Source organism: Macrotis lagotis, chromosome 1 (assembly GCF_037893015.1).
Source record: "Macrotis lagotis isolate mMagLag1 chromosome 1, bilby.v1.9.chrom.fasta, whole genome shotgun sequence".
In the NCBI taxonomy this organism is placed as follows: Eukaryota; Metazoa; Chordata; class Mammalia; order Peramelemorphia; family Peramelidae; genus Macrotis; species Macrotis lagotis.
Window position 1 is genome coordinate 171683563 of NC_133658.1, and position 23971 is coordinate 171707533.

General features: G+C 38.8%; 1 protein-coding gene across 3 annotated transcripts in view; it reads left to right on the plus strand.

The window, feature by feature from the left end:
• Positions 1-534: 534 nt before the first annotated feature.
• RRBP1 (ribosome binding protein 1) overlaps positions 535-23971 on the plus strand; it is a 127590-nt gene continuing 104153 nt past the window's right edge. For all 3 annotated transcript variants that reach the window (XM_074209387.1, XM_074209388.1, XM_074209389.1), the window contains exon 1: positions 535-612. The gene's annotated coding sequence lies outside the window, so the exon portion shown is untranslated. The remainder of the gene's footprint in view (positions 613-23971) is intronic.

Here is a 23971-nt window from a genome sequence, read left to right on the forward strand (position 1 = left end):
GCCCCGGCTCGGCCCCCGGAGGGCGGCGGCTTCCCGGGGCCCGGGGCGAGCCGAGCGGGCCGGGCCCGGCCGAGCCGCCGGGGCTTCGGGCCCGGGGGGCAGCGGGCGGCGAGGCGCCCTCCCGGCCCCGCGGCCGCGCCTCCGAAGCCGGGCCCCAGCGCCCCGGCCCGCCCCGCCCCGCCTCTCCTCGCGGCTCTGCCCCGCGCCCATTGGCCGCCGGGGAAGCCCGGTCCTCCGCCCAATGGCCGCGGCCCGCGGCCCGCTCGGCCCCGGCTGCCGGCTCTGTGAGTGGCCGGCGGCCGGCGGAGTGGCGGGCCGGCGGCCAATGGGCGCGGCCGGCCGGTGAGTGGCTGGGCCGGGCCGGGGGCGGGGCGGCGCGGGGGGCGTTCGGCGGCTCGGAGGCAGAAAGTGCCACGACTCACACTCCCTCGCACACGCACAGGCGCAGCACGCAGCCCGGGGCCGGAGCGGCGTGCGGGGCGGCGCGGGCGGCGCGGGCGGAGCGGGCCACTGCGGGCTCGCGCGGCCGGCGGAGCCGCTTCCCTTCCCCGGCCGGCGCCGGCTCCTCCTCGGCGGGGCCGCCGCCCCCGACTCCGGCTTCTCCGAGCGCAGGTAGGAAACTTCCCCGGCCCCGCGCCGCCGCCCCCCGCCCCCGGCCCGCCGCGCCGGCCTCTCCTCCGCGGGGCGCGAGGCCCCCCGCGCCCCGGCCCCGGAGTCGCGGAGAAAAGTTGTGGCGGCCCCGCCCGGCCCGGGCCGGCCGGGGGAGGAAGAGTTAAAGCTCGGGAGGCGCGAGGGTGACGCGCAGGCCCGGCGCCCCCCCCCCCCGCTGCTCCCCCCCCCCCCCCCGCTCGGCGGCGCGCCCCCTGGCGGCGGGGCCGCGGCGCCCCGAGGCGCCCCGCAGGGCCGGGCTCCGGCACAGCGCCCCCTCGGGGAGGCCCCGGGCCGCGGCCGCAGCCCGGGAGCCGCCGCCCGAGGGATGCCGCGGCCGGAAGCCCCCCGCGCCCCGAGGCTCGCGCCTCGAGCCCCGACCGGCACTCGCAGGAAGGGGCATCTCGAATCCGGCACCGGCCTGAACTTGGACACGTCACCACCCGGCCTCAGGGAGTGGCACTGGGCATTCCCAGCCACCCCCTCCAGACCCGAATGGACGAATCCTATATGCCTGGACTTTTAAAGATGAGGACCAGGGAGATGAATTCCTGCCGCCTGATTACAACCCCAGGGATCTCACTCTTAAACCCCGACAAGTAGTTGGCACCTTGAACTTGATTTTGACAGGAGTGTCTGAAGAGGCATCTTTTCTGCAAAGAATATCGTACCCCACACGTAGACTAAACTTCCCAGTCAGAGGTAGAGCTGGCCCTGACTGGTGAGCATAAGCTGGAATTGAAAAGAGCTCCTATGACCTTGATTAAGTAATTAAAGCCTCAGTTTCCTCAGTTGTAAAGTGCAGATGATACGATCTATCCTGCCCTGCCTCATAATGTTGTTTTGCAGATCAGATGACAACCTAGGTGAAAGCTTTGAAAATTCATAAAATGCTATGTAATAAAATATTATAACTTGGACAGGATCCAAGAAGACTTGTGCAGTTCCTAGGAAATGAAAATGAATGAATTCTCTCTTGGATCAAATCCAGTCACCTTCCTTTACAATTTTCCTTTTTATTCCTTTTCTTTGGAAGAGAGGGCAGTAGAAAAAGGGAGCTCCTGAGCTACCTGGCTTCCACCCCCAGGCTAGATGTGAGCACATAGTCAAGCCAGAAGTCTGGAGAACTTTTTTGGTCTGGGGCCATCCTTCTCCCCCCCCCCCCCCCCCCCCCCCCCCCCTCCTTTTTCTACCCTTTTCTTCAAGCTTTAAAATTTTGAGCCAGGCCTAGGCTTATATCCTAAATTCTAAGTCAGCAATCCTCAGTGGTGTAGTTTTCTGCCCACTAGTTGCAAACCATAGCAAGGGACTCTAGAGATGAAGATTTAAGATCTTTAAAATCTACAAGAGGCATTGTTAGAGACCTGAGAGTTAGGAAGGCTTGTATTCGGGGTATTGTACCCTTCTGTGGTAGCCCTGGACAAGTTACTTAACCTCTCAGGGCCCCAGGCAACTCTCTGAAACTATACTTGTGCCGTTCTGTATTAGCAGAAGAAACTCTCCCTCTGAGAGTTTCTTTTAAGGGAAGATTTGAAAATCTGGTCTAAACATACAACATACTGAAAGTACATTTGTGTCTCAGAACTTCCTGGCTTCCCTCCCCTCCCCTCTCTGACTAGGTTTGCTAAAGAAACTTTGGCACCAAGCCTACTCCAGGAAGGATGATACCAGGTTGTTCAGAAGAGAGGCTATGCGTGGCGCATTTCTGTGTGTGTGTGTGTGTGTGTGTGTGTGTGTTGGCAAGGAGGGGAGTAGGGTCTGGGCAGTTTCCCAATAATTGGAAGGATTCTTTACAAGTCCTTTTATATGAGCCAGTTTCTTCTCTATAGTTGGGACTGATGATCTGAAATTCTTTAAACAAAGTTAGCAGTTGTACTGACAAGTATCATGCTAGGATTGTTTTAGAGCAAGAGGGGAATTGTTTTAAGTAAATCTTAAGCATTAAGTCACATTTGAGCAATTGCCTTTTTTGAAATGAGCCATGTGTGGACAGCCTGCTATAATTATCAAGTTAAATGTAAATTACGTAGTTGGAATATTGGTTTATTCTACCTAATGAGATTTTCTTAAAAGATTTTTCAGAACCCTGAGTAATTCTTTTTAACTTTTATCTAAATCAGCAGGTAGCAAACTTTTTTGTTTTAGCCCTTTTTTATACTCTTAAAAATTTTTGAGGACCTCTTCCCCTCTAAGAGTTTTTGTTTATATAGGTTATATCTATCAATATTTATGATGCTACACATTAAAATATCTTAGTATCATAATGAAAACAATCTTTATCCTAGACCATACTTGGAGAACTGATGATCTCAAACAGTTAGACTAAAATGATCTTAGGGCAGGCATGTGGATTCAGGACATGGTGATTCCAAGACTGCAAAATATTTATGTCAAAATACTGCTTTTGAGGATAGGAACTTAGGTAAACTGGAATATTGAACAGCTAGTGGTGGAGTGAATAGAGCACCTGGCCATTGTCTGAAAGACCTGAATTTTGGCCTCAGATACTTACCTGTTGTGGGTCTCAGGATAAGTTGCTTAATCTTGATCTTTCTTCAACTGAAAAAAAAATGGTAATAATAACAGCTCCAGCCTCACAGGGTTATTGTGAGATCTAAATAAAGTACTATTTGTAAAAAGCATTTATCATAATGACTGGCACATAGTAGGCACTATGTACATGATTGCTTCCTCTCTTCCCCTCCGGGTCAGTATTAAAATTCAGAATTGAATCAGTATCATTCAGATCTTAAGGTATTCAGTTATTTTCCTTCCATTTTGAAAACCTTTTGTTTGAAAGTAGCCCTATTAGTGTGGCTAAACATTCTATTTGTTAATTGGACTTGTCATCCTAATTGATTTTTTTTTGTTTTGTTTTTTTTAGGTTTTTGCAAGGCAATGGGGTTAAGTGGCTTGCCCAAGGCCACACAGCTAGGTAATTATTAAGTGTCTGAGACCAGATTTGAACCCAGGTACTCCTGATTCCAGGGCCGGTTTGCCCCCATCCTAATTGTAATATGCAATGGTTTGCCCCCATCCTAATTGTAATATGCAATTCTCCTTGTTCTGAGACAGGTCAATGATTGTACCTGTTTTTGCAAAGACCCTGAACATAAATCAGTTAGACTATATTAAGTTCCTACTAAGTGCCAGACACAAATCTATGTGCTTGAGATGCAGATTTTTAAATAAGCAAGCCAGGCAAACAGTGAAAAGCCAAGGGTTGTGTAAGAGTCTTATTTTTAGATAGCTTATCTTTTTTTCTTTTTTCTTTTTTTTTTTTGGACTAGTCCTGTGATTTTATTGGCATAAGGAATTCCCTATAAAAAAAATTCCTGCAGTACCATATTTGATGAAAATGCAGTACCATAATTGATTTGTCTTAGAGCCTAAGCAACTGAGAGATTAGGTTATTTGCCTGGATCCCATAGCCATTATGTATATTGCTTGTGGGACTTGAACTCAGGTCTTCTACTTCTTGACCATAGCTCAGACCTCTTGTCTATATATTTCAAATCTTTGGATAGTTTTTCTTATCAGTTTCTTTGTTTTTTTTAAGGTTTTTGCAAGGCAATGGGGGTTAAGTGGCTTGCCCAAGGTCACACAGCTAGGTGATTATGTGTCTGAGGTCAGATTTGAACTCAGGTACTCCTGACTCCAGGGCCGGTGCTCTATCCACTGTGCCACCTAGCCTCTCTTCTTACCAGTTTCAAAATAAAGCTTCACTGCCTTAAAAAGATTTTTTTTAAAAAAAGCATTTTAATAGTTATCTCTCTAGTGCCACTGAGGCAGTGCAGATTCATGGAAAGACTGCTTTTGGATTTGGATTTTTGGAAAACGTTGGCTCTGTGCTACCTTGTATACTCACTAGCTGGGTGAGTTTGGGTTATCATGTAACCCTTCTAAGCCTCAGTTTCCTCATTTGTAAAGGGTAATAACTGTAGAATTTTCCTCAATGGTGATTAAAAAGATCAAATGAAATGATGCATGTTAAGACACCTTTGCAAAACTTTAAATTGTTCACTAAATGTTAGTTATTGGTACCTATCAGCATCAATTTCCTCCTCTGTAAAAAAGAGGAGTTTGGGGTACAAGAGAGGTACAAGTCCTTACTTCTTATTGATGGTGTGAATATAGGCAGGTCATTTAACCTCCTGAATTTGTTTCCACCTCAGAACAAAAGGGAATAAACATAATTTCCCTAGCTATTTCATAAAGTAATTGTGAAGTATTTGCCATTATTTAGTGTTATAGAAATAACTTCAGTGCTTGTGGGACAACACTTAAAGAATCTGTTGAATTCATCCACTTGGGTCCTCCTCCTCCAGGGAGGCAGGTCACAGTCCCTCCATCTTATTGATCTGTGGAAGCCCAAAGGACTCATCATCACCTGGTGGCAGTGGGCAGCTCCAGTGTGAGCTGGACTGGTTCACAGTCCACATACAGTCAGTCCATAGGCCTGCCTTTGAAGCCTTTGCAGCTCTGCCAGACTCACCAGAGTTTCTGTTCTGCTGTCATATTTTCTTGAGCACTCCACTGTCATCTCTGCTCTGTGATGTTCTTCAGCACTCCTGTGCTTGGAATGAACCACTTTCTTACCTCCACCTCAGAGTTCCTCCCTTTCTTAACCTCCACCTCAGAATTCTCACATATTGTTTTCTGAATCAGCCCTTTCCCCACCCCACCCCCACACACGTGGTAGTGCCCTCCCTCTCTAACTGCCTTTTAATGGTAATTAATGACTTTCTATATATTTTTCTTTATTCCCTTAATATTTGTGCTGTATATCTTTTCAAATGTACTTGTTTCTCCCATTAGAATGAAGGCCTTTTGTAAATAGTGATTGTTTCGTTCTTTGTACTTGTATCAGTGCCTAACATAAGGCCTGCCATATAGTAGGTGCTTAATAAATAATACATACTTTTGATTGACTGATGAGAACTTTAGAAGCTTTAGAAATGTGAGTTATCACTCTTCTATGGGTTACAAGTTAAAACAAATACCACTGATACAGACCTATATAGAAGACATACAGATGAAGAATAAATACAGATAATAAACAGCTGACTTGTGGCTTGTACAGAATTTAAAGGTACAGCAAATATTTATTTGGTGTCCATCTCTATGCAAGATACTGTGAGGAATACAACGAAGAATGTTTACTGACTTTGTGGATAACACAAAGCAGGGGAGGGAAGACTAGCCCACTGGCTGGCAGTCAAGATTCAGAAAGATCTTGGTAAGCTAGAACACTGAGCTGAATTAATGAGATGAAATTTAATAGGGATAAATGTGAAATCTTAGACTTGCACCTGTGAAGTTGATTTTTTTAAAAATCCAAGATGGGGAAGGACCTAGACAGCCATCTGCCAGAAAAAGATCTGGGTTTTTTAGTGAACTGCAAGCTCAATATGAGTCAACAGCCAAGAAAACTAGAGCAGTTTTGGACTGTACTTTGACAAACATCCTGTCCAGGTGATAGTGTTATTGAACTCTGCCCTTAGACCTGCCACATCTGGAGTAACTTGGGTTCAGCTGTAAGAATCCCATGTTTTACTAAGGACATTTGTTGTTGAACAAATACAGGAAGCATTACTTAAGCACTTACTGTCTACCAAGGACTGTCCTAAACACTGAGAATCCAAAAAAAAAAAAAGGCTAAACATAGTACCTTCTCTCTAGGAGCTAGTCTAATGGGAAACATCTACATAAATATGGATACACCAGATGCCTACCGAGCAGAAAGGAGGAGTCCTTAGAGGAGCTGCAGAACTAGATCAGACCTCCTGTAGAAGGTGGTATTTGAACTGAGCTTTGAAGGAGTGTAAGAGGCACAGGTGAGGAGGGCAGGCATTCCAGGTGTGGGATTCAGATGAGATAAAGACAGACAAAAGGGGGTGACATGTTTGTTTTGTGTAGGAAAAAGTAGTAGTTCAGAATGTCTCCATCATCAAGGAGATGGAGGAGAGCAATTATTATTTATAAGTTCACCCTGTCCCCTAGAAGATACAAAGGACATTTTCTAAGACCATATTGACATTACTTTCAAGAAACACTTTTTTTTCAATTGTAAAGAGATCAAATAATATGTGTATTTCATTGTTTTAAAATGTCTTTTTTTTGCGTTTCATAATGTACATGTTAGTACAATATTACATACAGTAATTCATAAAACTATGTTATTAAATGTATTATACCTATTATTTTTTACTGTTAGGGTCTCACAATAAAAAATTTTGGAGATTCTAGATTTACATGATTCATCCTGGAAGAAATTTGATGATTGAAGATATGGAGATTGTCCAGAGGAAGGCAACTAGGATGGTGAAGGCCTTGAAAGCTTGGCAATATGAGGATCTATTGAATGAACTGGGGAAATTTTATCTGGAGATGAAAAGATTTGAAGCAGGGGCTTGTCAACTATCGTCATGTATATTTGAAAGCTGTTATTTTAGCTCAACCACAGAGGACAGAATCAAGAGCAAAAGGTTCAAGTTGGCAAGAGGCAAGTTCTAGGGATGATATAGCAAAAAACTTGTTAGCAAATCAGAGCCATTCAAAAAGAGAAATGGCCTTTTTTTTTTTAAAAAAATGGAGCCCTTTGACAAGCTGGTAAAGATTATGCATCCTCTTTGAAAATATATATGTTTTATTATTCATAATTAAAGCAAATACTAAATATCAGTTATAGGTAGTAAAAAAAAAGATATAATTATCTTTCCCATTCATTTTTTAAGAATCTCCTCATATCTATTCATGGACCCCTTGGAAGTCTGTGTACTCCATATAAAGAAACCCTGACCTAGAGGTAATGAGCCATTGAAATTTCTTGAGCAGGATAGTGAAATGATTATACCTGAATTTTAGGTGGATTTGGACAGCTTCCTAAGTGGAAGTACTCTGAAGGAGGGGAGGATGCATTGGAGAGAGGGACAGACTGGAAGCAGAGAGCCCAATTAAGAGGCTTTTGCAATCTCAGGTGAGAATTGATAAAGGCTTGACATGGTACTTTTTGTGCAAGTGGAGAAGAGAAGGGGACAGAGGAGAAGAGATGTAGAGGAAGAATCAATGAAATTTGGTCTCTGATTGGAAATCTGGACTGAGGGAAGGGGAGACTCAGATTATGAATTTTAGTGTCCCTAGCTGAAACAGGGAAGTTTGGGGATTGAATTTAGAGGAAGTTGAGTTCTGTTCTGGATGTACTGAGATGCTTCTGGGGACATCCAGTTGGAAGTGTCTAATAGGCAGTTTATGTGGGACTGGAGTTTCAATAGGACTTGGACAAAGGTACCAGAGTCATTTACTTAGCTATTATTATAGTGTTAGTGAGTTCTCTGTCACTGGAGGTCTTCAAGCAATAACTGTATGACCATTTGTAGTTATATTATGGAGAGCATTCTTGTTCAAGTATGAGTTAGGCTAAGTCATGTCTGAGATTCTTTCTTTTTCCTGAGATACTTTCCAAGACTATTTTATGAGATTCTAAGTCATAGTCCCTACCCTCAAGGGATTCATGCTGTACAAATAATTAGAATATGAAGTAGGGTGTGAATGTACAATAAGGAGGAAGAAATTTCTGGGATGAAGAGAATGAGGGAAGAAATGAGAGGCAACTTGATAAAGCTAACATTTATGCTAGTTCTTTCAGGATGGGTAAGAACTGAACAAATTCTGTCTCTCTTGAAATGAGTAGGGCATTCCAGAGGGATCATTTGGAGCAAAGGTGTGAAGGTAGGAATGCACAGGGCAATTTCAGTGATTAGGTGGCAGATTTTTGTGATGGGAGAGAATAGTCAAATGAAAGAGTATATGCAAATACAAGTGGCAGGAGATGAAGATGGAAAGGTAGCTTCAGAATATTATGAAGAATTTTGAATGGAATGATGGAATTGGATTTCATCACATCAGAGGCTGTCTAATCAACTGTCTCAATTTATAGATGAAAAAATTAAGTACCAGACAAGTTAAGTAATGGAGCAATTAAGTAGTAAGTGGTAAAATTCATTAGGAAATAAAGAATTATTGAAAGTTTTAGATCAGGGGTGGAGAACTTTTCTGCCAAGGGCCATTTGGGTATTTATAACATCTTTTTTGGACTATATTTGGTCAAACTAATTCACCCCTCAAAAGCTGCTAGATTTATTGAATTTTGAGTCCCACCTGCAGTCTTGGCAATAACACACCAGTATAGTCTGAGGGCCAAAGGTTCCAACCTGCCCTTGTATTTAGATGGGACAAAGATGATGAGGAGTATTACATGACTAGAGTGTGCTTTAAGAAAATAAATCCATCAGTGTGGTAGCACCAATCAGTGGGAAGGTGAAGGACTGAGACACTAGGCAGGGAGATGTAGGAAGCTGATGAGGTGATGACCCTGCAGTGGGGTGGTGCCCGTTGAATGAAAGAAAGCAGTGGATTTTAAAGATACTGAGTTATAATCAGTGAGGCCTAATTGGGTAAATCAAATGTGTGGGGAGGAAGTGGGTGGGGGGGAAGAAACAGGCCCAGTATTCTTGCCTTTAAATCATATTGCTTCTCATCTTCCATTTATTCTACAGTGTCTTTGGTATGTAGAAGGAGCCATACTCAATTTGACACCAGTGCTGAGGAAAACCCCAAACTAAGGGAAATGGAAGAGAAAAGGATTGGATTATTACTATGATATAGCCTGCAAAGGAATTGTTCCTCATAATTTGTTTATGCATTGATGTTTAGCAGGTACCACCTTGTGCCAAGCTCAGCTGAGGGTCCTGGGGATAGAAAGCCAGATGAAGATTCTGATGCTGTGTGTAAATGAGACCTTAGCTTCATTTTGCTTTTCTATTTATTCCTATACCTATGCACTTAGTGAATGACTGCCATAAAGTCAGTGAAGAGAAAATGGAGAAAAACAGGGGATGTGGAGTCAGAAAATGAGAGTATGAGTCCAACTCTGCCAGTGCTTAACCATATAGGCAAAATACTGGTTGAGCTGTTGTTTCTTGAGGATAATCTTCCAGTCTTTATAACTCATAAGCTACTTTTAGAGGGCAGTTTTGAAGTAATGTATGTGAAGATATTTTGTTAATTATTCTCTCAGCTTTGATTCTTTACTATGTTGTTTTCAAGCAGTCACTAAAATACCCTAATGGATCCTAGAATGAGGGCATTAATCTACTTAAGTCTCCTTTAAAAAAATTAAATGATATATTAAAAATAAGATTAAATATCAGTGTAGCTTATTCAGACTTACTTAGTAAATCGCTTTAAGGTATATTTACTTTTGCACATCACTCCCTTTACATGACAACCAGCATTTTTCATTTGTCCATTCAATACTCATTTCCTCTTAATATGGGTAGTATATATATTCCCTTCTTTTGTTTTTTTAACTTTATATTATTTTATGAAGGTCTTTTCATATTCCTTTGTATCCTTATACTTGGAAGAATGGAATCCATTATTCCCCTCCCTAAAAAAAAAATAACAAAAACCAACTTACAGAAAATGCCCCTCTTCCTAACTTGTTTATTTCTGTCAAGGATACCATCATTTTTTTTTTTTTTAATCCTCAGAACTGGCCACACACTCAAAATCATTCTTGACTTCGTCTCACTCTCCATATCCAATAAGTGGTCAAAATTAGTCAATTTCATATCGATGAAATATCTAGACTCTGTCCCTTTCTCTACACTAGAGTCATCACTCTTATTTCAGGCTCTCATCACTTCTTACTTAACAGCAAATTGGCCTCATAAGTTGGTCTTTCTACCCCCATTCTCTTTGATCTTCAATTCATCCTCCACCTAATTACTAAATTGAGATTCCCAAAGTTCAGTTCTGACCCTGTCAAAGAAGCTTCAGTGGCTCCCTATTGCTTTAGGATCAAATGTAAACTCCTTTTATTGGCATGGTCTAATGGATGGAATGCTGCACTTCAACTCACGAAGGCCCTGGGACAGTGGTTTCCTGATTTTTAAAATGGGGATAATAATAGTAATAATAATAATATCAATTTCACAGTATTGATCTATTGATCAAATGAGAAGAAATTAGATAAAAGTAAGGTACTTTACAAGACTTAAAAGTACTAATGTAAATATTGTAACTAATTGTCTTTACAGACATTTTCTATTACTACTCCTCACATGCTGTGTTACATCCAGACTGGTTTACTTGTTATTTTCTGTACACTGTCTTCTGTATCTGACCACACAGATCATTTCCCATCCTGGAATACTTTCCCATGTCACCTAAGTCCCATATCCTTTTGGAATTCTTAATAGCATTCCAAATTCTGCTCAAGTGTGACTATCTAAAGAGCTCTACTGAACTCTTTCCTTATCATATATACCTAATGCTAATCCCCCCACCCCAATACTTTGAATTGCTTATTGATATATATAGTTTTCTCCCTCATGGAATATGAGCTCCTTGAAAGCAGCACTTATCTTTATTTTTTTTCTTTGTAACTAGCATCTGGAATAGTGCCTCGTATGTTGTAGGAATTTACTGAATTGGATTGTAGTAAGTTTTTTTGCACATTATAGCTCAGGGCCTGGAAGTAAAGTGATTGATTAGGCACTTGTTTCTCTATTATCTATTAAAAATTTAAAAAATGCCATTCCAGTCTTGGTTACCACTATAGCAGTGTGCTTTTAGAGCCTACTATTCAAACTAGCTCATCAAAATTGGGTAATTAATAGACAGTCTTCATTCTTTGTATAATCTTTAAAAGTATAGAAAATCCTATGGTAGTTTTGGAATAACAGAGATCCTTGGTAACACATTGGGAAAGAAACAAACCTAAATTGAAATAAAAATTTAAAAAACTTAAATAGCATTTTAATAAAATGGAAGTTTGTGGAAAAGAGGGTAGGCATGTGTTTATCATAGATAAAGAACATGTGTAAATAGTTAAAAAGTTTCCTTTCTTTTTCCTTGTGGTTTTCTTTTTAATTTAATGAGGACTTTTTGTGTGAAGGCAAATATCTCCTTATACAAAGAAGTTGAGGGGATAAAGGTGTTGAGGCAGGGTAGTATTCTAGGTCAGTAGCATCATAGTCAAATAGAAACCTTGGATTTGACACCTGGTTTGTTTGAGTGAGGACTCTATAACCAGTGGATCACAATGTAGATGTGGGACTGTCCTCCCTTTTCTTTGCTGAAGAGTAGCCAACATAACTCATTTGTCTCCCATCATAGAACTACTCTATGTTTTGAATTCCTTCTACTAATTTACATTTATAACCTTTTGTAATTACATAGTATACTTTGCCATTTGATTCTCAGAATTTTATGAAATTTTAAGACAATTCAGTATTTCAAGATTTAGTGATTTCTTTTATGAGAGTGCCTTTTCCACTGTTTCAGATTATAACATAACCTTTGCCTTTAAATAGTGTTTTAGAACTGGCAGTCCTTCCCAATTCATTCAGTGGTCAACTTTCTGGTGATAATAATATGAGCCTATAGGTTTTTAGAGCTTGAAGAGACCTTAGACATCTTCTCAGTCAACTTCATTTGACAGAAGAAACTTAAAGTTCAGAAATTAAGTCATTGACCTGCCCAAATGACTTGTATAACTAAATAGCTGAGGTCTTCTGACTAAGACTAGTATCCTTTCCACCATAATTACACTGTCTTTAAGGTTAAGACTTTGTGAAATTAAAACTAGAAGCTCAAATCAGAATTTAGAGCAGGTCTAGACCATAGCATTGTTTTTGTCCAGCCCTCTCATTTTGGGATAAATTTGTTGAGCATTACTAACAGTGTTTATTAGTTTATTTTTGTATATGTTTCTGACATCTTGAAATATAAATGCACATTTCTATTTAACCAGACATTTCCACCCCTCTAGGCCATTGCTATACATTTTGAGTAACCAGTATTGGGCATACATTTATTTTAGTGAAGCAGGTTTTCAATTTCTGGTGGTACTGGATAGTTTAAATTAAAAAATGTAAAGCAAAGAATCATTAAAACACAACACTCATAACTGGAAAAAAATTCAATTTGTAGAAATCAATGAAAAGTCTCAGTGGTGGATTGTTGGTTTTTTTTTTTAATAATTGTTTTACTTTTTGAGGTAGATGGCAGAGCTTTACAAAGGTCCTTTATACTAAGCTGCCAAACCCCTCACATTTTTCTATCAAAGGCTTCCTTTGAATTTTGAGTGTGTTGAAAAGGTCAGTGATAAAAGCACATCAGGGTTGACAAGGTCACATGATAGGAGTAAAAGTACATTGTTAAGATACTTTACTCATTCTCTTCCTCATCTAACTTCTTATTAAATCCCTTGATAAAGTCCTGACCTAAGTCAAGAGTCTTGGATAACTTTCTGGGCACAGAAATTATGTGGAGATAAAAAGAATAATGTCTGTGAAAGCATTTTTATCAGAAGGAGACATTAGGGAGACTGTAAGACTTACTTCCCTTTAACGTACTACAGGCTTTAACAATACTGACTGTCTTAGCTCCATTGTAATAGGTTTCCTTTGACTTATGGCATATGCTGAAAATATGACTTGAAGTAATTAGAGTAAAACCTTGATAATTTGTAATTAAACAAGTCAATGATTATCTTCTTTTTAGGAGGAAACAGTTTGGTCAGGGGATTTACTCATCAGAGAGGAGTGTTTGAAAAGGACCAAATGAAATAGGATCTATGAATCTGATCTTTTAAGGGCTAACTCCATGTTTTCTCTTAACCATAAAAATTGAGAAGAAAACCAACAGTTTGTAATCAAATATGGAAAAAAATTTAGTAAAGTGTACTCACAAGTGATTCTGTTCTTCACAAGAAACCTCACTTAGAGAAACATGTCAGGTTTTTCCTCCCAAAATGTGTAGCATTGGTTGATTTCAACTCCTCCCTCTCACCTCACAGAATTACCCCATTGTCAAATCTTGTCATTTCTACCTATATGATATCACTCATATACTCACCCATATTTTCACTCACATTGTCACCACCCTTTTTTGGGCACTCCTCCTCTTCTTGCCTGGACTATTATGAGAACTTTCTAAATGGTTTCCCTGCCTCAAGTCTCCTGCCTTTCTAAAACATCTTTTCTTAAAATGTGGGGCCTGACTGTCATTTCTTTTCACAGTAAACTCCACTAGCTTCATCACCTTTAGAATTGGACATTGAAAGTCTTCTCGCGCAGCTAGGTGGCGTAGTGGATAAAGCACTGGCCTTGGAGTCAGGAGTACCTGGGTTCAAATCCAGTCTCAGACACTTAATAATTACCTAGCTGTGTGGCCTTGGGCAAGCCACTTAACCCCATTTGCCTTGCAAAAACCTAACAGAAAGAAAGAAAGTCTTCTCTTTGAAGTTTAAAGCTCTTTAAACCTGGCCCCTTCCCTCTTTAACAGTCTTTGAATACATTCCGTGATCCGACAACACTGCCCTTCTTGGAATACAGTACTCCATCTCCTATTTCTTCATTTATACTGTCTACCATCACTGGAATGCTCTGCTCTGTCACTTGTCTCTTTGGTTTCCTTCCCATCTTTTGCAGAAAGTCTTTTTTGCTCCTCCTTGTTGATAGTTCCTTCCCTTCTGATTTTAACTCCACCTGTTCTCCATACTTTTAAGTATCTGATTAGAATGTGAACTCCTGTGAAAGGGACTTTCTTTCTGCTCTGTCTTAAGGGCCTGCTCTTAGCAGCAGCACCATCTTTGTTATGGTTTATTGTTCAGTCGTGTCCAACTATTTTGACCCTATTTGAGGTTTTCTTGGCAAAGATACTGAAGCGGTTTTGCTGTTTCCTTCCACAGCTCATTATACAGATGAGAAAACAGGCAATCAGGATTAAATGACTTGCCCAGGGTCACACACCTATGAAGTGGATTTTAACTCTGGAGGATATCTTCCTGTCTTTAGGCCCAGTGCTCTAGACGCTTCCCTGCCTGGCTTATAGCAGGCTCTTAATTAAAGCTTTGTCTCATTTAAGTATTGATTTTGAAGAATAGACATTCCTGATTAATTGAGTTTAGTACCTGGAAAACATGGGCACATGCAAGACACTGATAGTTTTCTTTTGTATTGTTTTGGAATTTGTCTAACTGAATTATTTTAAGTGGATATATTCTCCACTTCCTTGTTCACTTCCCTAAAATGGCTTTTTTTTTTACTCAGGGTGGATCATTATTGTGATTTAACTATGACAGCATGTTTTATGAAAGAGTCTTCCTCAGGAAATGAGGATTTGAATTCTTGCAACAATGTTCAATTTGATATGTGACTATAGGCTGGCTACTTAGCCTCTTTTACTTATTCCCCATTGCAGGGTTCTATGGAGGAAAATACTTTACAAATAAAAAAAAAGTAAATAAATTAAAAAACCTTTATTAGTACCTAACTATGTGCTGAGTATTTTGCTAAGGACTAGGGATGTAAATAGAAAGATCAGACAGCCTTTGTTCTTAAGAGCCTTACATTCTAATTGGGAGACAAGATACAAGTTGGATGAAAATATCCAGAAATTCTAAGTGTTGTGCAGTTGGGCTGATAGTGCTTGGAGAATCACACTTATGTTCCAGGGGCAGATCCATTGACAAAGGGTTGAAGTTCACCGTTTCACTAGAATGATTATAATTAGTGACTCCTTGCTCATCTGTGTGGTGTGTTTGGAAGTTGGTAGAGTGAACTGAAGGAACTCCATCTACCATCTTTGGAAAGGGAAGGATGAGTTTGAGGGTCTGGGAATTCTGAATTCCGTCCCAGACAGATAAAGATGGACAATGGGGAAATCAGTGTTGAGTCATGCGGGTTGGTAGGTCTGCCATGATGTCGACCATGCTGTCCGCAGAGTTCTGGGCTGGGGGAGGGGATCCCCATCCTGCCTTCCCTTGTTATTAGGAAGATTTATAAATTAGGCCAGAGAAACTGCTTTCAGACTGAGGAATAGGAGGCTGGAGAGAGAGAGATCTAGTACTTCCTTTATTGAGGTGGTACAGATAGAGCAAGAAGTCAGGAGGACTTAAGTTCACATTTGGTCTCAGACCCTTAATATACTTAGCTATGTGACCTTGGGCAAGTCATTTAACCCCACTGCCTTGCCAAAAAAAAGCCAATAACCCAAAACTACTGCGATAGAGATTTTTCATCTAATAATGTTTTAATGAAATTTTTAATTTTAATGAAATTAAACTAAAAAAGGATAACCTTTTATTTTATGGGTTGTTTTTTTTTTTTTTTTTTTTGCATGAGATATGCCTGTGTGACTGGCTTAGACCATCTTCTCTCCTGGTTATTATGTAACAGTATAATATCTTTCAGTAGAATAATTCAGGGAGCTCTTCCTTTTGACAAATGAATTTCTACTCTTTGTAAGTAAAGGACAGTTTCAGGTAATAACAATAATACAAGTTATCATTTCAAAGTGCTTTTATGCATTTTGCCTTATTTGATCCTCACAGTATTATATCTGCATTTTACAGATTAGGAGACGGCCTGAGAGGTTTAAGTGTTTTTGCCCATGTTCACATTAAGTTATCTGAGAAAGGATGAATTTGAATTCAGGTCTTTTTGATTCCTAAATCTAATTCTCTGTCCACTACACCACTTAACTTTGTAGACTAACATGGATGAGGACTGGGGTGAATATTAAAATGATTATGTACAAGCCTTTTTATGATAGGGAGATGATTGCTAAGGCACTCACGGACAGGTTATTTCACATATCTTGTCTTCTGTGAAAGTAGCAATAATGATTTGTGACCTAATTTCCTGGGAGTGTTATTTAGTGTATTTGGATATAACATTTTAAGATACTATAACATTTTTAGATACTTCAGAAGACCCATGCTTCTACAGTAAACATTGTTAAAGACTGGTAGGTAAAAGGTATTCTGATATATGATAGAAATATAAAAAAAAGAAAACCAGACCCTGCCCTCAATAGAGCTTTTATTCTAGTGGAAGGATAGATGGAATTTTATAATGTAAGTCTACACACCAAGATTTGAACAGAGAGGGAATATTAACAGCTAACAGCATCAAGAAGATAAAAGATGGTACATAAGCTGAGTCTTGATAGAAAACATAGTTACTAAGAGGAAGGTGAAGAGGGGTTGTATTTCTAGGCGTGTGCAAGAGAGGCTAGAGGACAGCAAGTCAGGTCATTTGGGGTGAGAGGAATAATGTGCTTGAAGACTTAAAAGGCAGACTACAGATTTTGAAGAGATTCCCATGCTAAGCTGAAGAGCTTGCATTTTATCCTGACAGAGGTAGGGAACCCTTAGGACATCTTGAGTAGGAGAATGACAGACTTGTAGATCTAGGAAGATTTAGTCTACTTGCTGTATGTAAGTATAAATGGGAGAGAGAAGAGCTTGGAAGACAGAGCTCCAATTAGGAGCTTCTTCCAGTAGACACTGCAAGTGATGACAGGTAATGAACTAGCTCCCCAGTAGCTATTCTGTATGTGATGCAGTGGATCTCCAAAAACCCAAGAGTTCATACAATCATTTTTACTAAAATCATATTCTAATCTCTCCCCTTCCCTTTTTTTAAGCAGTTTGAAAACAGTTCAGAGGATAAAACCAAATAAAAATTGGGTCAAGAAAGTTAAAAAAACAAGCTAGTAAGTTTGAGACTTTTCCCTGAGTCTCTTACTATATTCTTAAGTTACTTTTATATTGTTGAGAGGACCCCTAGATCAGTCAGTGTCACAGATCAGTCCACTCCAGGGGAAAATTCATCTATCTGCACTAGGTCAGCACTACTACAACTTACTTGCTTCCAAGGTCTAGAGCTGACATTGTGCAAGAGTAGCTCCTCAGTTCCATCAATATCTTGTTCCCCAGCAACCAGCATCATGAATGTTCAATTGGAAAGGAATATATTTGGGAAATATAGTAGTGATAGAATGGGTAACACTTAGCAGTTGATGAGATATATTGGAGAGGAAGGAGACAGGGATGTATATGAGATTTTCAGGTATAGACTTGTTAAGAATATCACTATTGAAAAGTTTTAGTTATTTGAAATATTGAAACATAAATAATTTTTATTGCTACTTTATTTTTCCTGACTCCAAAATGATCCAGGAAATGCAATTATAAACTCATAATAGAATGTCTCTGTTTATATTGTTTTATAATGTTTAAAATGGGAAGTTCCTTTAATGTGGGAAGATTGACTGAATTCCATTTTTATTTTTAGATTTTAAAAAAGGGGCCATTTTGGTTTTCTCTAGTCATTTTTTTCTCTGTTTTTCTTCAGGAAAAGTTCCAGATCATGACTTCGGAGATATGTTTCCTTAGTTTCTCTGTTCTCCCAAGAACCAACAACTATTTTTGGACTTTAATAAAGGGCCTTTTCTGGTTTGTTTTCATGACATTTCTTTAGTAGCATCAGGCTCTGACTAAGAAGCAGTTGGAACTTGTGGCCAAATATTCTTTGATTCCAGCTGTCACTGATTGGAGTATATCAAATTTGTTCTATTAAAAAAAAGCCAGTCATGAGAGTTGGCCCCATGATGCCAACTTGAGCTCTCTCTTCACATAACTTTCTCTATTATATGGCTCTATGCTTTACAATTCTATCTGAAGTAAAAAATTGTTTGTTTTAGTGGGAGGGGGAGGATTGGAGATGATTTTTTGAATATTTCACTTTTGGTTATGGACCCCAGGATTTCAGTAAGCTATTGCTGGGTGGGATTGTTGTGAAATCTTACTTAGGAGGCACTTTATAAATATTTATTTCAATTTGAATTGAATTAATTCAGGTTCTTAAGTTGTGATCTTAAATGGCCCGTTAAAAAATGTTTTTTAGCACTTTCATTTTTTTCTACTTATCCTGCTGTGGCTGTTATGTCTACCTTCTGTAATACCATTTTTTTTTTATTTCAAAGGAAATGCTGTTAGCATTTTAGATTTTCACAAGCCATTTAGTCCACCCCATAAATGTATCAGTTAATATAATCAACAAGTTATTTAGATTGTGCCAGATATCATGAAGAAAAAAAAACAACAAACAGTCCTTGTTATCAAAGAGTTCACATTCAGGATAGTGGAAGATGGTACCAAGGTTGGAAACTGGGAAACACCATGGTATCTTTTACCACCATAGGAATTCTATAGAAGAGGGTAGGGTTTGGAGGGAAACATAATGAGTTCTTTTTTGTTCATGTTGAGTTTGAGATGCTTGTGGGATATCTAATTTGAGACATTTCAAAAGGCAGTTGGTGATGTGGGACTGAAAATTCAGGAGAGTGATTAGGACTGGATATGGGAATCATCACCTCCTTAGAGAAAATAGATGGAACCTCATGGGAGCTAATGAGATCACTAAGGGAAGGCATAGCAGGGCTTCCTAGCCTGGGGTCTATTAACTTGTTTTTTAAAACTATTTTGATAACTATTGATTCCATATAATTGGTTTCTTTTTTTGTACAGCTTTATATTTTACAGTATCTATTTAAAAACATAATTCTGAAAAAGGTTTCAAAGGATTTACCAGATTATCTTGATGCAGAAAAAAGTTAAAAATTCCAGCTATCAAAGAAAAAGAGAAGAGGACTCACCCTGAACACAGGGAACTGTTTTTTCTCTTTCATTATATCCTGGCACACAGTCATCTCCATAAATGCTTGTTGATCAGCTTACTCATTATTAGACCTTGTTCTGGCCTCTGAGCAAAACAGGTAAATTCCTCCCCTTCTAAGGGGAGGAATGATTTTGTATAATTTTAATTGTCAAATTTTAAGCATTTCCATAAATATATGTGTTTAGTTGTATACAACTTTACCTTCTATCCTTCCTTTATAATTACTTAAATACCTAGAGAAGGCCCTTGGGAAAATCTTACTGGTGTCTGCTGTGTCTTTAGTTTATGATGAAAGGTTGTGAGTGATGTGTTGAAAATGCTTATTTGCAAAATTCAGCCAGGTTAATCCCAAGTTTATTCAAAACCCAAATTTTGAATGTATTTCAGCAACATGTCCAGGTCAAAAAGAGAGATTTAAACAGTTTTGTAGGAAAGTTATTGCTTATAATTTTGATAAGAATCACTTTATTTTGAACTTAACTTCAAAGAATAACAAAAATACTTACGTTTACAACTCATTTTACTTTAAAAATTGTATATAGTATATAGCTAGATGTAACAACTTATTAGTTGCCATTTCCTTTTCAAGTTCCCTTTCATTGTCTTTAGCCATTCAACCTGAATTTGTGTATATCATTTCTTTTATTGTTGCTATACCATCTTCTTCTGGTTCTGCTTTTGCTTTACTTCATGAGCTTAGGCATATTTCTTGGTATACTTTTTATTTGTCATTCTTTATTGTGTTACACCATCCTATCATATCCAGAAATAATAGTTTATTCAGCCATCCACCAAATTGTTCCCTAGAAATAGGGAAAAGATTTCTTTTTAAAGTATTTCTCTCTTGTTGAAGTCAGATAAACCCATTTGTGTTTTGCTGTGAAATATTAATTTGCATGGAAATAATCCTTTCTAAATTTTTTTCCCCACAGACAACATATTTTTTTTATCATCCCTTTCTTTTGCGGGGGGGGGGGGGGAGGATCCCTATCTATTTTATTTATGTAAGGAGTTTCCTGTAAACTTATTAACTTTTAGTTTTAAAAATTCAAGTCTTAATAAAAACTAAAATTTTCCATTTTTAAGGGTTTTGTTGTTTTTTTTTTGAAATTTGGAGACCAAGGGACATGCTTTATCAGGGTCACTAGTCAGCAGGTTTAGGAGTAGAACTTTTGAATTCAAGTTTTGCTGATACCTGAGGGGTGCTTACCCTGTTTTTCTAGGGTACGCCTCCTTAGTATCTTTATTGTAACATTTGTTTGCTTAAAATGGAATAAATTAAAGGCAACTTTTCCCAGCTTTGCTTGTCTGCACAGCCTTATGCATTGTAAATTGGGAAGATTGTTAACTCCAATTCTGGAGACCAAGGATCAATGTTAAAATTCCACTGTGGATATTTAATAGCTGTATATCCATGGGCAAGTCACTCTCCTGGAATATCATTTTTCTCATCTGTAAGGGAATTAGATTTGATAGCCTCTAAAACTCCTTCTATCTCTATGTCTATGATTGCAGTTCCCTTGGCCTCAGTTTTGTAAAACTAAAACATGAGGGGGCTGTCCTAAATAAACTCTAAGGACTCTGATTTTTTTTGATCTTTGATCTTATGGCACTCTTAAGACCTATGACTTTTCAGTTTCTTGGAACTTCTTTGTGTGGTTGGGGGTGTATCACCAAAGCTTATTAGAAAAAAAATTATTAGTTTTGTTTATTTCTGATAGCTTGATCATTGCTAGCTTATGAGTTAATTTATGTAACTACTTTGCAAACTTTAAAGCACTATATGAAAGTCAGTAAATATTATTATTGTTTTTGTTATTATTATTTTTTTTTTTTTTAGTTTTTGCAAGGCAAATGGGGTTAAGTGGCTTGCCCAAGCCACACAGCTAGGTGATTATTAAGTGTCTGAGGCCGGATTTGAACTGAGGTACTTCTGACTCCAGGGCCGGTGCTCAATCCACTGCGCCACCTAGCTGCCCCTGTGTTTTTTGTTATTGACTTAGATTTATGGTATTTTGACTTCTAAGGGTACTTTATAAATCTAAATCTATGATCCTCTTGTCTTCTGGAGGAAAAAGGAAAGGAGGACTTTTAAATTTAAGTGGAATTCTCATTTCTATCATACTCTGATATGTTATTGAATTGTGATTTTCTTTATGATAGCTGAAAATAAAGGTACTTGAGAGGTCCTTTTTATGATCTCATAAAATAAGTTTACCCTAAAGAATGTCTTATGATAATAGGGCCTCTTAGCCCTTCAAAACAGACAGTAGGAAACATCAAAACCACTTCTTTTCCCACTTTCCCCATCTTTTCCTCTCACCTGCTCATTTGTTTATTCTAAGAATGAACAATGCCCTAGTTTGACTTTCTAGTTTTTGACTTGTGTATGTTCTATTCCTAGAAAGGCAAATTTATGACAACCTATTAACTAGGGAACTTTTTTTTTAGGGTTTTTTTTTTTCCAAGGCAAATGGGGTTAAGTGGCTTGCCCAAGGCCACACAGCTAGGTAATTATTAAGTGCCTGAGACTGGATTTGAACCCAGGTACTCTGACTCCAGGGCCGGTGCTTTATCCACTACGCCACCTAGCTGCCCCAAACTAGGGAACTCTTGATAGGACTCCTGTTGTCAGTGGAATCATGGACTGAGTTCCAAATTCATTTGGAAGCATGAATGCTGCCTGTCTTTTTCTCTCTCTCCAGAATGCATTTACAGTTATAGTTGGGATAAAGGCTTGAATTTGCTATTTCTAATCTGATAGGTTATAGTATAATATAGAGAAAATTAAGCATGCAGCTCAAACTCGAAAGCATTTATTCCAAAGTCTTTGGAATAATTTTTCAGCTTTTCTTCTTGTCTGTCTTTATTAGAGATTAAGTGTAAAGTAAGACTTTTGTAATATATAATGAAGAGTTGTTTTGGGGGGCATACTAAAAACAATTAAGAATTGATACATTTAAAAACTTCTGAAAATTGTTGACTCCAAAATCATTTTTTTTTAACAGTTTAACAGTTTCTTTGAGTTGAAGTTCAGATATTAGGTCTATTGCTTAGAAATGTATGGGGGGTTTTTTCTTTTCATTTCTTTCAATTTTTGAGTCAATCTATCCATGCCATTATAACACAGTGATCTGTATAGCAAAAATACTTGAGGTTCCTTAGAAATAGTGATTTGTTGATCTATTGAAAACCAATTTGTCATATTTGTGAAGTGTTCTTTTGGTTCTTCATACAACAGAAACTAGAAATAAAGTATTTCATTTCATATTGTGAATACTTGAGCCCTTCCTTCACTTCTACCTGCAGCTGTAGACCATTTTATAGGCATTCTTATAACCATCCAACAACCTATCAGGATGTAGCTGCAGGATGCTGCATATAGATGTAGGATTCTGGGAGCTGGAAAGTTTAGGTTTGATATCTTCTTCTATCAGTTCAGCATCTCTTTTACTTTTACAATGCATTACTATGAAGTCAGGCTCATTTCTGTTTTGTACCCTCACTTCTGGACACCTGGAATGTGATAACAAACTGTTTATTTGTCATATTGTTATTTGAAGTGCTTTTAGAGTATTAGATAACTGCTATCTATTGCTGCTGCTGTTACCACCATACCACCACCTCCACCACCACTACAGCTATTATACTACTACCACAGTAGTGTAATGTGAATGATTTTTTTGTAATCATAGAATAAAAATATTAGCACTAGAATATTAGCACAGAATATTAGCACTATTAGGCTTTCATATTCATATGGTTCAGTATCCTTATTTTGTATATCAGGAACCTGGGGCCTTAGGTAAAATGATATAAAAAATTTTTTTTGTAAATCATATTTTATTTTTTCCCAATTATCTGTAAAGATAATTTTTAGCATTCAGTTTTTAAAAATTTTGAATTTCAAATTTCCTTCCTCCCACATTCCATTACTACCCTTTTCCCTAAGAAGATAAGCAGTTTTTTATAGGTTTCACATATATGAACAATTATGTAAAGTGTATATTTCCATGTTAGTCATGTTGTGAAAGAAGAAATTGATCAAAAGAAAAAAAGAACAAGCATGTGTGCTTCAGTCTGCATTCAGACTCCATCGGCTCTTCCTCTGGTGATGGACTGTGTTTTTCATGAGTCCTTTGGGATTGTCTTTGATCATTATATTGCTGAGAAGAACTAAGTCTTTCTTAGCTGATCACCGTGCAGTATTGCTGTTACTGTGTACTCTTGGCTCTGCTCATTTCACTTTGCATGCGTTTGTGCAAGTCTCTCCAGGTATTTCTGGAATCTTCTTCCTTGTCATTTCTTAAAATGTGATTTCTTTTACATCACTCATTTGGTGGTAGCTTCCTGTAATAGAAATGAGACTCTCAGTTTGAATCAGGTAGTATTTTTTCATAGTTTCATTGAAACTTGGCTTGACTTTAGGGACAGATGGTATGTTCCTGAGTTGTAGGAAGTGCAGGTACAGAAAATGTGCTTTAGACAGGGCTACATTGTAAGTCAGAGTACACCCAGAACTGACATTCAACAGTTTACTCTTCCCTGGCTATTGGATGCTGTTGTTGGTAACCTGAATAATACTTTGAACATCTTTGTTTCAGCAGTATGTCTTTCAAATGCAGCTGAAAGATTTTCTTAGTTTTGGGTCCAATCTATTTTATAAGAGGAATGATGTGGATTTTGTTCTGTTTGCTTTCTTTCTTTTTTTAATTAGTCTGAAGCTAGCAGTACTGAGAACTCAAGAGGGAGGGTGGAACTTTGCGTCTCATCTCTGAATTAAG